Source organism: Rattus norvegicus, chromosome 4, assembly GCF_021556685.1.
Source record: "Rattus norvegicus strain SHRSP/BbbUtx chromosome 4, alternate assembly SHRSP_T2T, whole genome shotgun sequence".
Classification (NCBI taxonomy): Eukaryota; Metazoa; Chordata; class Mammalia; order Rodentia; family Muridae; genus Rattus; species Rattus norvegicus.
The window spans coordinates 120,514,502-120,527,504 of record NC_141537.1 but is presented as its reverse complement, the minus strand read 5'-3'; the positions used below and the strand labels follow the sequence as shown (position 1 = coordinate 120,527,504).

General features: G+C 47.3%; 1 long non-coding RNA gene and 1 other non-coding gene across 2 annotated transcripts; both read left to right on the top strand.

Moving 5' to 3' along the window:
• The first annotated feature begins 365 nt into the window (after positions 1–365).
• On the top strand, positions 366–12,734 carry LOC134486606 (uncharacterized). The gene is made up of 2 exons (XR_015686771.1): positions 366–686; positions 12,587–12,734. It is a non-coding gene; the product is annotated as an uncharacterized LOC134486606 (long non-coding RNA).
• On the top strand, positions 10,206–10,287 carry Trnaa-agc (transfer RNA alanine (anticodon AGC)). The gene has a single exon. It is a non-coding gene; the product is annotated as a tRNA-Ala (tRNA).
• Positions 12,735–13,003: the final 269 nt, after the last annotated feature.

Below are 13,003 nucleotides of genomic sequence, written 5' to 3'. Positions count from 1 at the left end.
TCTCACTCATGCTCAGGAAGTACACCGAATATATCCACTGGTTCTCCTGGCTGAACCTTGGCGGGAATCAGCTTTGTTCTGTGGTTGGTGACCTATTTTGGAGCAGGTGCTTATGTCTGCTGCCCCTCCCCCACCCAGAAAAGCTCACAGTTTTTGAGCTCTGCAAAAACAAAGCTTGGCAATTGCCTCATGCTAAGCCGACTCTTCTCTAAACCATCGGCATCCTCACTCGAGGTAGCTAAATTTCTGGGAACAGCACGTACCCTGCAGTGTTCCCGGTTCCCCTGGACCATGGGCACACCCCTCCTTCCGAGCCTTTGTGCTTTTGTAATGCTCCAGAGAAGCTCAGGAAAACAGTGGGCAACGTTCTTGGAAGGGCGCCCTTCTATGTGTCCTGAGGGCTTCGGAAGGGAGCACTGTAAGGAGGAGGCAGCTGGACACAGGAGGCTCTCGAGGAGGCTGAGGAGGCTTCCATCCACCACCCACGAGTGAGAAGGGGGGCATATGTTTGGAGCAAGCAGTAACATGCATCCCAGGTGGAAAGAGAGGCTCTGTAAGGCCATGCACCGTGGTTCAGCCCTTAGTGACTCCAGCACCCTGCCTGTATCTTCCCTGTGCCGCCTACATCCTGGCCACAATCCCTGGTGACAGAAGAGGAAGGAAATGAAGCCAGCACAAACAGCTGAGTAAGTGGTTGCATCAGCATCTGGGAGACCAGCCCTGGAGGGTGGGTCCTGACACAACTGGGCTTGGGTTCAATGAAGGGCAGCAGTGGGATCAAACAGTTCAGTGAGACTCTTAGAGATTTCTTCCTTCTTTTTTCCTTCCCCTCCTTCCTCTTTCCCTCCCTCTCCTTTCCTTCCTCTCTCTTTTTCCTTTATCCTCCCTCCCTTCCCCGTTTCCTTTTTTTCTTTTTCCCTCTTGTTTTTGGCTTCAAAACTCACAGCAATCCTCCTGCCTCTGCTTCCATGGTGCCGAGAGTACAGGTATAACACTGTACCTGGCATGATCCCTTTAAAATGAAGAATTTCAGGATGGTGGTGAGCTCACTTACCTAGCATTCACGAGGCCCTAAATCCCTAAATTTCCTTCCTTCCTTCCTTTATCTATTATTTATTTATTTATATTTCATGTGCATCAGTGCTTTGCCTGCATGTGTGTCTGTGTGAGGGTGTTGGACCCCCTGAAACTGTAGTTACAGACAGTTACAAGCTGCAATGTGGGTGCTGGGAATTGAACTCGGGTTCTCCTATAGAAGAACACTTTTTACCACCAAGCCATCTCTCTAACCCTTAGATTCTTTCTTTGTGTTAGGGCCTCACTCTGACTCTGGCTAAAACTCACTTAAACTAAGCTATCCTTGAACTCACAAAGATCCTTCTGCTTCTGCCTCCCAAGTATCACACCACTTTGACAAAAGCCCCAGAGTCTAGGAGTGGTGGCATAAACCTGAATCCTAAACCTTAGTACATAGAGGTCAGAGGGTGGAAGTACAATTAAAAGGTCTGGAGAGATGGCTCAGCAGTTAGGAATACTCGTGGCTCTTTCAGAGGACCTACATTGGATTCCAGCACCCTTGTGGTGTTCACAACTGTCTGTAACTTGAGTTCCAGAGGGTCTGATACCCTCTTTTTGTTTCCTTGGGCTCCAGGCACACAGCTGGTATATATACATACATACATACATACACACACACACACACACACATACATACATACATACACACACACACACACAGGCAAAACATTCATATACATAAATAATTTTTTAAAGCTATAACCAATTCATGACCAGCCTGGGCTACATCAGATCCTGTTTGAAAAGAAAAAAAAAAACAAAAAAAAAAATTAAGAATTTCCTAATTGCAACAGTTGTGCATTAAACCGGGCAGCAGCCTCCTGAGGCTGAGCTGTGATGTTTCCATTGACACCCCTGGTTCATGTGGCTTGCAGTCCCACTTCCCAGACACCCACTTCTCCTGGGAAACTCTCTACCCTTGCAGTGATCTGATGTTTGTGTCTCAGGTGGAAAGCTAATCCCCAATGGCAAGTGTGAAGTTGGGGGGCTCCAGGCAGTGATTAGGAGCCAGAGTGAAGGGGTGAGTAATAGCAGATCAGTGTGCCCTTGTAAGAAAGGGAGGAGAGGGTGCTGGAGAGATGGCTCAGTGGTTAGGAGCACTGACTGCTCTTCCAGAGGTCCTGAGTTCAAATTCAGGCAACCACATGGTGCCTCACAACCATCTGTAATGAGATCTAGTGCCCTCTTCTGGTGTGTCTGAAGACAGCTACAATGTACTTATATATAATAAATAAATAAATCTTTAAAAAAAAAAAAAGGCAGGAGGAGCACTGGTGCTCCAGCTGGTACTCCAAGGTACTCTAGGAAGCAGAGTGAATCCTCAGTGCTCACCACACCCACAGTGTGTCCATGCCTTGATCTTGGGCCAGGACTGTGAACAGTAAACATCTGAGTTTACAAATAGCCCTGTCTGTGATCTCTCTGCCATGACTGCTAAACAGACTAAGTCCCCAGCCAGTCTTTGTAAGCTTGACTTTGTTCTGCAATGGTTATAAACACACACCAAATTTCAGGGGACATATGTAGTGCAAACACTCAAGCACACCCCGGCTCTTACCATCCTCGAGTTTTGAGCCACCTGCCTCCCTGTCACACAGCGAAAACTGACAGGATGGTGGCTGCGCGGCCAGAGGGCGGTACTGCTGAGTGTCCCAGCGTTAAATACCGCCATTCATTTGATGCTGAGACAGCAGTCCGCAGCTGAGCTGATTTCTCTCAGAACTGAAAAACAAACTCAGGTGGAAAATCTGGGCAAGCAATGTGATTTGCTATTTTGGGAGATGAGAGAGAAAAAGGAAGTCATTGAAATGGTGTAATGAGAGTGTGGAACGGGGATCGTGAGTGTGGAGGTCCGATGACTCTTATGCTCTTCCGGGATGGTGGGGAGGACTAGAAGGAAACTACAGAGGGAACAGCAGACCACCCTGGGAGGGCTGATGTCCCGCCCCCACGCCCAGGGAGGGATTAAACAACCTGAGCTAGCTCCGGGGCAGGGAAGGGTGTGAACTGGGAGTGGAGAGGAGGGTTCTTCACAAGCCAGGCAGCCCCAGCTGTGGGAATGACAGGCTTCTCACCCCACTCCCTTTGCTGTATGAGGCTGGTCATCTCCACTGCTGGTGTCCTCCCACACGGTTCCTGAGCTGTCTTTCTCTTGTGATTGTTATGTAACAACCCCCCCCCCCCCACACACACACACACTGCAGTGCTGGGGTGTAGCCCAGGTCTGATCACTGAGCTGAACCACTAGCCCTTTTGCATCCTGTGTTCACTATGCTGGTGTAATACTTGTTTTGTGTTTAACTTTCTGCTTTGTATATAGGTTTTTTTACTCGTTTGTTTGTTGGTCGGTTGGTTTTTTGAGACAGGCTTTCTCTGTGTGGTCCTGGCTGTCCTGGAACTCAGAGATTCAGCTGCCTCTGCTTCCCGAGTTCTGGGATTAAAGGGGTAAGCCACCGCTGCCTGGTGGCTTTTTTACTTTTATTGTTGAAAATCAACAATATGAATATATATAAGCAAAAATGCATGAGAAGTAGAGAGGCTGCCCAGGGGTTCCTCACCAAGCTTCCTTCCCACCCTGAAATATTTGAGGAAGGCCACGGGCCTCCTCAGTTTATCTGTTTTCAGTATGTGTCTCTTTATTGTTTATGTTTTAGAGTGTCTAGGCTGGACCAGGACTCACTATGTGACCCAGACTGGCCCTGAACTCAATGGCACTTCTGCCTCAGCCTCCTGTTTGAACTTTTCTTTTTAGAAAGATTTATTTATTTATTATGAGTACACTGTAGCTGTCTTCAGACACACCAGAAGAGGGCATCAGATCTCATTATAGATGGTTGTGAGCCACCATGTGGTTGCTGGGATTTGAACTCAGGACCTCTGGAAGAGCAGTCAGTGCTCTTAACCGCTGAGCCATCTCTCCAGCCCCACGTTTTTATTATTGGTACCAGTGTGAGTTTGTGTGAGGGTCCAGAAGACAGCTTTATAGTCAGTTCTCCCCCTTCATCTTTATGTGGGTTTCTGGGATTGGACTCAGACCTCCAGACTTGTGCTGCAAGCAACTTTATCTTCTAACATCTTACACACCCCCTGATTTTTCATTTTAAATCTAGACTCCACGTGAGAGAAAATGTACCACATGTAGTTTGCTTAGTGTGGTTGTCTCGGTTTTGTGCGTTTTCCTGCAGATCCTACAGATGGCGCAATCTCAATCCTTACAGCTGACTACTACCCACTCTTGTGTTTATGACACATTTTTCTCTGTCCATCATCATCCATTGATGGACCCCTGACTGGTTCCACATCTTGGCATTGTGAATAGTGAATCAATAGTCATGGGTCGGGAGCTATGTGTGCTGTGCTTATGTGGACTCCTTCAGGTGTGGACCCAGGGGTGGTAGAGCAGGAATTTGAATATTAGACTTTTACAAAGTTATCTATTAGAGCCTAAATAATAACCCAGATGTTTCCCGTGTTCACTGTCCATTCATCAACTCACAGTGTAGTATGTTTGCCTTAAGTAACAACGGGCAGCTCCAAGGACACCTCTCACAGTGGCCAATGACCACCCACCCAGTGCTATAGGAATCCTCTTTGTGTGAGCTACTATCTTTGTGGACTTAAATCCCTCTCTCTCACCTAGCCCAGTGGTAACTGTGCTCTCTCATTAGTCATCGGGGATCCTCAAGAATTACTTTAGAATAAGAAACAAAAACATAAATGCTTTTATAGGATAAAGCTATATGCGTCTAAAATGTACCTACACACTTAACTTACTCAAAATCTGCTGTTTGATCAGACTCTGTTCTTGCACCTCTTGCTGTCCCCTTTCTTCTTGGCCTTGGCTCTCCCTTCACCCTGAGCCCATGTTCTCTGTCACATACTATCCACAGAGGCACACAGACTCTCCTCCCAGGTAGGAGCCTGGTTAAGATGATCTTCTCAGGTCACTGAGCTTAGAACCAGGGCTCCAGCATACGTGAGTGCATACCTGTGAAGCAGCTCCCCAGAAAGGGACACTGCAACCTTGGGACTAGCACTTCAGAGTTTTGTGAACCTGCCCCAGTTTAAGGCAGTGCTGGAACCATGGCTCAAAGCTTTGGAGGTGGTCTGTTATGTAATTAACCAACTTTACTGTGAAACAGCATTAAAAACCATGGCAACATCCAGGCAAGCTTGTAATATAGTGCTGAACTCTGCCCGCCTTTCTGTCTGTCTGTCAGCCAGTCTGTCTGTCTTCCTACCTCCCTTTCTCCCTACCCCCTCTCTCTTCTCTCTCTCTCCCTCACCCCCCACCCCCACTCTCTTAAAAGCAGGTTCCTGCCAGACTTGGTGCACATGGCTTTAATCCCAGCACTCGATGCAGAGGCAGGTGAATTTCTGAGTTTAAGGCAAGCCTGGTTTGCATACAGAGTGAGTTCTAGGACATCCAGGGCTACACAGAGAAACCCTCTTAGAAAAAAAAGGAAGAAGGAAGGAAGGAAGGAAGTGGGGGAGAAGGAGAGAATGGGAAAGGAGGGGAAAGGAAAGAAAAACAGGTTTTCTGAGGTCCCAGGCTGTTCCAAACTTGCTGGGAATATGACCTTGATCTTCTGATCGCCCTGCCTCTCATTCACTAGTGTTAGGATTGTAAGCATTTCATCTCCTGTTTCTGAGAGGCTGGGGGTTGAACTCAGGACCTCCTGCTTGCTACACAAATGCTTTACCAGTTGAGCTACATCCCCAGCCCTTTTTGTTTTCTTTTTCTTTTTCTTTTTTTAAATATCTATTTTATTTACATGAATACACTGTAGCAGTCCTCCACACACCAGAAGAGGGCATCAGATCTCATTACAGATGGTTGTGAGCCACCATGTGGTTGCTGGGAATTGAACTCAGTACCTCTGGAAGAGCACCCAGAGTTCGTAATCCCTGAGCCATCTCTCCAGCCCAGTGTTTTGTTTTCTTTTTTTTTCTTCCCCTCCCTCCCACCCCCCACCTCCTCACCTCCCACCCCCTCACCTCCCTGCCCCACCCAACCCCCGGAGCTGGGGACCGAACCCAGGGCCTTGCGCTTGCTAGGCAAGCGCTCTACCACTGAGCTAAATCCCCAACCCTGTGTTTTGTTTTCTTGAGACTGGGTCTCACTATGCAACTCTGGCTGCTGTGGAGACCCACCTGCCTCTGTCTCCCCTATGTTGGGATTGTAGGCACCATTCACTTCTTTGTGACATTTTCCCCCTAAAACACACTTCTTAAACACCTTGGAAAACATATATAATTTAAGCTCCAGCTGTAACCTCAGCCGGCAGATGGCGTTGCTGTGGTATTTGGAACGAGTCCCCAAGCTTATTGTCACAGTCTCTTGGTATCATATTACTTTTTATTTTCTGCTTGACATTTTATCAAGGGCAGTTTTTATACTGACTTTACATTTTAATATCATTAGATAACTATAAAGTATCTCATCAAGTCATAAAACAGATGAGTACCGTTATAAAGATTTAAATTTTAAATACATGGAAATGTGTGTAGGTTTGCATATGTATGCGTGTGGTCCCCACAACGTCCAGAGGAGGATGTGGTGATCCCCTGGAGCTGGAGTTGCAGATGGCTGTGACCCACCCAATGTGGGTGCTTGGTACTGGAATCAGGGCCTCTACAAGAGCAGTAAGGACTCTGCTGAGACGTCTCTCATAAACCATTAAGTTTTCTTTTAGTGGGCTGTAACTTGTTTAGAGTGTTATTATTATAAATAGTAACTATGTGGAAATCCAAATACGTATATGAAGATTATACACAGGACTCTCGCCAGCCAATCATAAGAGAAACAACACACTTTTTAAAATGGTCAAAACAAGATGTCAGGTGTAATGGTACAAACTCCCAGCACTAGGGAACCTGAGGCAGGAGGGTCAAGAGTTCAAGGCCAACCCGCACTACATAGATTCTATTTCAACACCCCTTCAGCATCCCAACCCCTACAAACCTGCAAAGGTGAGAGGGTAGTTTGCCAAAGAAAATAGACTTAAGTTGAATAAATATACAAAAATAAACCCCAGGAGTCACTCACCAGGAACAGCAACAAGATAACGCTGCATAATCACTAGATTAGCTAAGTTTTCATTTGTCTGTCTGTCTGTCTGTCTGTCTGTTGAGACAGGGTCTCACTATGTAGACCAGGCCAGCCTGAAACTCAGAGACCCACCTCCTTCAGCTTCCCAAGAGCTGAGGTTAAGCGTGCCACGCCCAGGTTAGAATGGCTTTTATTTACTTAATGTGTTGGGATGGGGCAGCGCGTGTCTTTTTTACGTATGTACCCAGGGCAGAAGCCAAACTCAGGCATTGTTACTGAGATTTTTTATTCAGTCTGTTGCTGGGACCTGGAGCTCATCAATTAAGCTAAGATGCCTGGCCAGAGCCATTCCAGGTATCCTCCTGCCTCCTCTTCCCTAACCTGGGATTATGAGACACTGGGCTTTTTATGTAGGTTCGGTGTGAATGCAGATCTTCATGCTTGCGTGGCAAACACTTTTCGAACTGAACCATTGCCTCCTATTTTCTCATTTTCTCCTATTTGCTCATTCTAAATTTTTGATTCCAGGTCTTGCCGCATAACTCAGGCTTGCCTCAAACATACAATGTAGCCGATGACCTCAAATTCTTGATCATCTGCTCCAGATCCTGAGTTCTGGGATTAAAGGCCTCTTTTGCCATGCCCAGGTCGACTTTTTCTAAATCAAAAACACATTATTGGTGGGAATGACCCTGACATAGCTCAGGGGTAAAATAGCTTGCTAATGTCTTTTTATCAAGTTAAACTTCCCTATTGTGCCACACCAGGAAAGCAACAGTGTGTCTGTACAAAGACCTGATTACAAGTAGTCATAGCAGCCTAGCATTAACTCATAGTAACCCAAACTGAGAGAAACCTAAATGCTTACCAATGGGTAAACGGACAAACAAGTGAGCTGTGTCTGTAAGACAGAGGGCTTGCTCAGCCACACAGATGACTGAGCTCCAGACACAAAGAGACACATCTCAAAGGCTACTGGACCCAAAGAACACTTACTATGTGATTCCACCTGTGTGCTATTTTATAAAAGCTTGGAGAAAGTGGATGACTGATTCCCAAGTATCAGAGAGGAGGCAAGAACTTGACTAGAAAGGATAAGAGGAAACTTCAGATGGAACCAGTGTTGTGGGAGGCAGGGTGAGAGGCTTGTCCCGAAGGCCCGGAATTCGTTCTCCTGCACCAAATAAAACCTGGTATGCTGTCACATGCCTGTAATCTCAGACGGAAGCCTGAAGGACAGCTCCCTGGGGAAGGATGCTTAGGACCAAGGCTGGTGACCTAAATTCAATCCTGGACCCCACGTGGTGGAAGAAGAGAACTGCAAGTTGTCCTCTGACCTCTACTGGTGTGTGCACATGTAAGATAAATAAAGTGTAATAAAACCTTAGGGGTAGGAGGGTTAGAAATGCACAGTTATCCTCGGGCTACACAGTCTGCGCTAAACAAGACCCTGTCTCAAAAGAGGTGATGTTTTACATCTTGTACACATTTATTGAAATGAAACCTGAGCATTTAAAATAAGCCCTTTTAGAGTATACATTAGACCTTGATGATTCTAATCTTTTTTAAAAAAATTTTTTTGAGGCTCTCCCCTGAAGGAAAACTTGAGAACAGATTGGAAAATTCGGGAGGAGACGCAGGACTTGAAGGGTGTGGGAGATGGTGTCAGGAGCTCTTCTGTCTGGTCTGGGAAGTGTTAGGAGGTTGAATTAATTAGCCAGGCAAGGAGAGAGAAAAGAGACAGAAATGGGGATACTGAAGGCAGAAGGATGGGAAGGCGAGAGATGGGAATTGTGACAGGTTCCATCTATTTTTCTCTTTATTTCCTTGTCAGGCCAATCTCTTGTTTGTGTCTTTGTTTATATCCGGGGCGCAAGGGTGGGGAAGCTCGAATACTATGTGTATGGGTTAATCTCAATTGCCAACTTGGTGAGAACAAAAATCACCTGGGGGCTGCGCCTCTGGGTGTATCTTGGGGAGCGTTATCCTGTTTAGGTGCACTGAGAGAAAACCTGGCCACTGTAGAAGTTGCCATTCCCTAGGTTGGGATCCCGGACCGGAAGGAGGGAGCTGGGCACAGGCAGTCATCACTTTCTGCCTCCTAGCCCCCATGGGTGTGCGAACACCACACAACTCGGGCTCCTGCCACTTGACTTCCCGAGTGGCGGACTGTGGCTGTTAGCTGAAACACATCCTTTCTCCCTTGTTTTGACAGGTGCTTATCACAGCAATGGGAAAATAAGAGACTGTGTATGGATATTCAATGCTTCCAAATACCCTACCGAGCACTCGCACAGAGAGCGTGGCGGGAAGACGGAGGGGGAGAGGGAGAGGGAGAGGGAGAAAGAAATAAAAATTAGGACCCTTGAGAGAGTTGCGGACAAGCTTACCCAGGTGCACACCACCATTCAACTGGCCGGCTCCACCCACCATGGAACCCGGAGAGCCTGGCGGCTTGGACTCTAGCTGTCCGGCTTTGAAGGCTTGCTCTCAGCTTCCACGCTCTGTTGCCGCCTACATTCCTTTCTGAACTCTCCTGTATAAGTATTATTGTCAGATTCAAAAGAAAAGGGAACGGATGTAGAGAGGCTCCGTCTGGCCATTTCCGCATATTTATAAGTAGAACTTCACCCTGCTTTCCAGTGGGGAACACTTTCAGTGCCACACAGCTAGGTCCCATCGTCTCTCATCCCTGTCACTCATTCTCCCCTGGGAAGAAGTCATTCCTGTAAGGCCAAAGGTTGCTCATGCTCAATGATGAGTGGTCGCTCTAAGGCAGGGAAAGGACCCTGAGCCATGAGTCCTCCTCCGCGGTGTAAACACTGCACCAGAATGGATTTCAGGCTCCTGACGCAGTGGAGCAGTTTGTAAAATTCCTGAAAATGCAGCCCTTTCTTTTCACCATCTGTTCTGTGCAGGCAGAACACCCACAGAACACAGCTATAGGGGTCAGCTCCCCACTGTTCCCAAACCCAGATTCCTGTCCTTATGATAAGGGAACATTATATTGGTTACCCTTTTTTATTCATGGCTGTGACCAAATGCCTGACAAGAAGCAACTTAAGAATTATTAATTTTCGGGGGTTGGGGATTTAGCTCAGTGGTAGAGTGTTTGCCTAGCAAGCAAAAGGCCCTGGGTTCAGTCCCCAGCTCCGAAAAAAAAGAAAAGGAAAAAAAAGAATTATTAATTTTCGAGGCTGGAGAGATGGCTCAGTGGTTAAGAGCATTGACTGCTCTTCCAGAGGTCCTGAGTTCAAATCCCAGCAACCACATGGTGGCTCATAACCATCTGTAATGAGATCTGATGCCCTCTTCTGGTGTGTCTGAAGACAGCTACAGTGTACTTCTATATAATAAATATAATAAATAAATCTTTTTTAAAAAGAATTATTAATTTTCTCTTCCTTCTCTTCTTCCCCTCCTCTTTCTTTGACAAGATCTCATGTAACACAAGCTGGCCTTGAACTCTCTAACCCTGAGTTCCTGATTTTCCTGCCTCTACCTCCGAGGTCTGGGGTTATAGACCATTGAACCAGATTTATAGGGAGTTTCCCTTGGCTTACAGTTTAAAGGTTGTATAGTCTACCATGTCAGGAAGGTGTGGCAGCAGGGATATAGGCCATTGGTCATGTTGCCTCTGAAAGCAGAAGGTGGACAGGAAGTGGACCTGGGTTATCCACTCCATCCAGCCAGGCTCTACCTCCTAAGGTTCCACAGCCTTCCAAAGCAGCACCAGCTGGGACCAATTGTTCAAAACCAGGAGCCTTTGTATGTCTTCATGGTGGTGGTAGTGGGGGTCACTTCACCTTCAAACCATCACAAACACAAAGACCTGGGTGTCTACTTTGCATAGGACCAACAGAAGGGAGTTCTGATGCAGGGACAACCTCACATCCTATGTCTTCCAGCAGGGAACGGGGTGGGTAAAGATGGTCTGCACCCCTGTCCCACAGCAGTGCCCAGTGGGTAGCGAGGGTCTGCCCAGGGTTTTCAGGACAGCAGATCCTGGGTACAGGTGACGTGCCTGGCACTCTCCTTTAGGGGCTCCTTTCTTCTAGTTTGGCTGCCTCTTGGGGCCTGGCTCTTTCTGGTCCCATGGTGGGCTATGCCCGGGGCTGGGGTTGGTGTGGACACACAAATGGTGGGCATGCAGTAGAGAACTGAGCTTCTCTGGAAGGGCTTGTCCTGTTGTTAGAAAGTGGAAGGGTAATGTGAGTACCTGGGACCCACATAGAACTTCAGGTCCAAATATAACCACAGTGGAGGACAGCCTAAGATAGACCATGGGCCTCTGAGCAAGAGCGTGACTGAGACTCCAGCCTCCTACAGCACCATGGCATGTATGATGTGAAGTCCATTTCACGACGCCACTCTATGGTTCTGTTTTTTACTTCGTTTTTGCTAATGACTTCCCTGGAGACATAACTACATTTTTCTTAGGAGAATGAGAGAATAATTTGAGCTATTGAAGCCACCTGTAGTGGGACCCTCGATGCTCCTGTGTGACCCCTTGAGCCATAAGCTGCATCTGACCCCAGCACTTTGCTTCCTGTGACCCAGGCAGAGCCAGGAATGCAGCTGGACCCCCTGAACTTGTTCTGCCTGTTGGCAGGGAGTTCAGGGAGATTGCTGAATCTGGGGCTCTTCGTTTGTGGCATGTGTCTGTGAGGGAACCATGGTCCAGCCTGAGCCCAGTCGATGGCCAGACAGCTGGCCAGAGGGGCTTGAGACACCTGGTGAGATGGTGAGCCTGCCCTGGTCTAGGTTCAGAACTGCAGCAGTTTGTCCTTGATCTACTAGGGCTTCTCTACAGCACCCCCTGCTGCACGCTATTTATTTATAGTTTTTTATTATAGCTATTATTTTCTACGTTTTTTGAGGTTTTTTTTTTTTTTTCGGAGCTGGGGACCGAACCCAGGGCCTTGCGCTTCCTAGGTAAGCGCTCTACCACTGAGCTAAATCCCCAGCCCCTTAAATGTTTATTTTTATGTGCATTGATATTTTGCCTGCATGTATGTCTGTGTGAGGGTGCCAGATGCTCTGCAAATGAAGTTACAGACAGTTGTGAGCTGCCATGTTGGTGCTCAGAACTGAGCTTGGGTCCTCAGGAAGAGCAGCCATGTAACCACTGAGCCATTTATCTCGCCAGCCTCTAATTTTACTAATTTTGTGTCACGGCGCCTCCTGTTGAGGATAACGCAGTGACTAAGTAACGAATATCAACAGATTCTGGACAGCCTGAGGGAAGAGGAGTAAGACTTGCATGCTGATAAGCGCCATCACCTGGGAAGTGGAGACAGGAGGATCAGAAATTCAAGGTCCATGGGGTGGCCTTGGGACGGCAAAGTGTAACAGTCTCTGCAGGACCCAATCGAGACCTCTTACAGAATGTTGCCGTTGCCGCTGCTGCTGCCACTGCTGCCAGCACCATCATTTGACATCTTTCGTATGTTCCAGATACCCTCCACCCAGACTCGGTTTTAAGTGGAAATCGCCGCAGAGTAGGATACGGAGCCAGCAGCGCAGCCTACACTTTAATGTGATTGTGACCTACAAGCAAGAGACATTTCTAATAAAGTTTGTCATTCTGTCCTTGAGAAAAAAAGCAAGATCATCCTTGGCTACAAAGAGAATTCAAAACCCTATGCTACATGAGGTCCTATCTCAGAAGAAGAAAAGAGAGTGGGGGGGGGGGTTGGGAGGAAAGGAGGAGGAAGAGGAGAAGAAGAAAGAAAAGGGTTAAAATGGATACAAGGGGCTGTTGTAGTCCCAACTAAATTCTCAAATTGAACCCTGTGGCAGCTCGATCCTTGCTACCTGCCCCAATGTTGTGAGTTCCCAGATGAAACACACACACACACAGAAAGAGAGAGA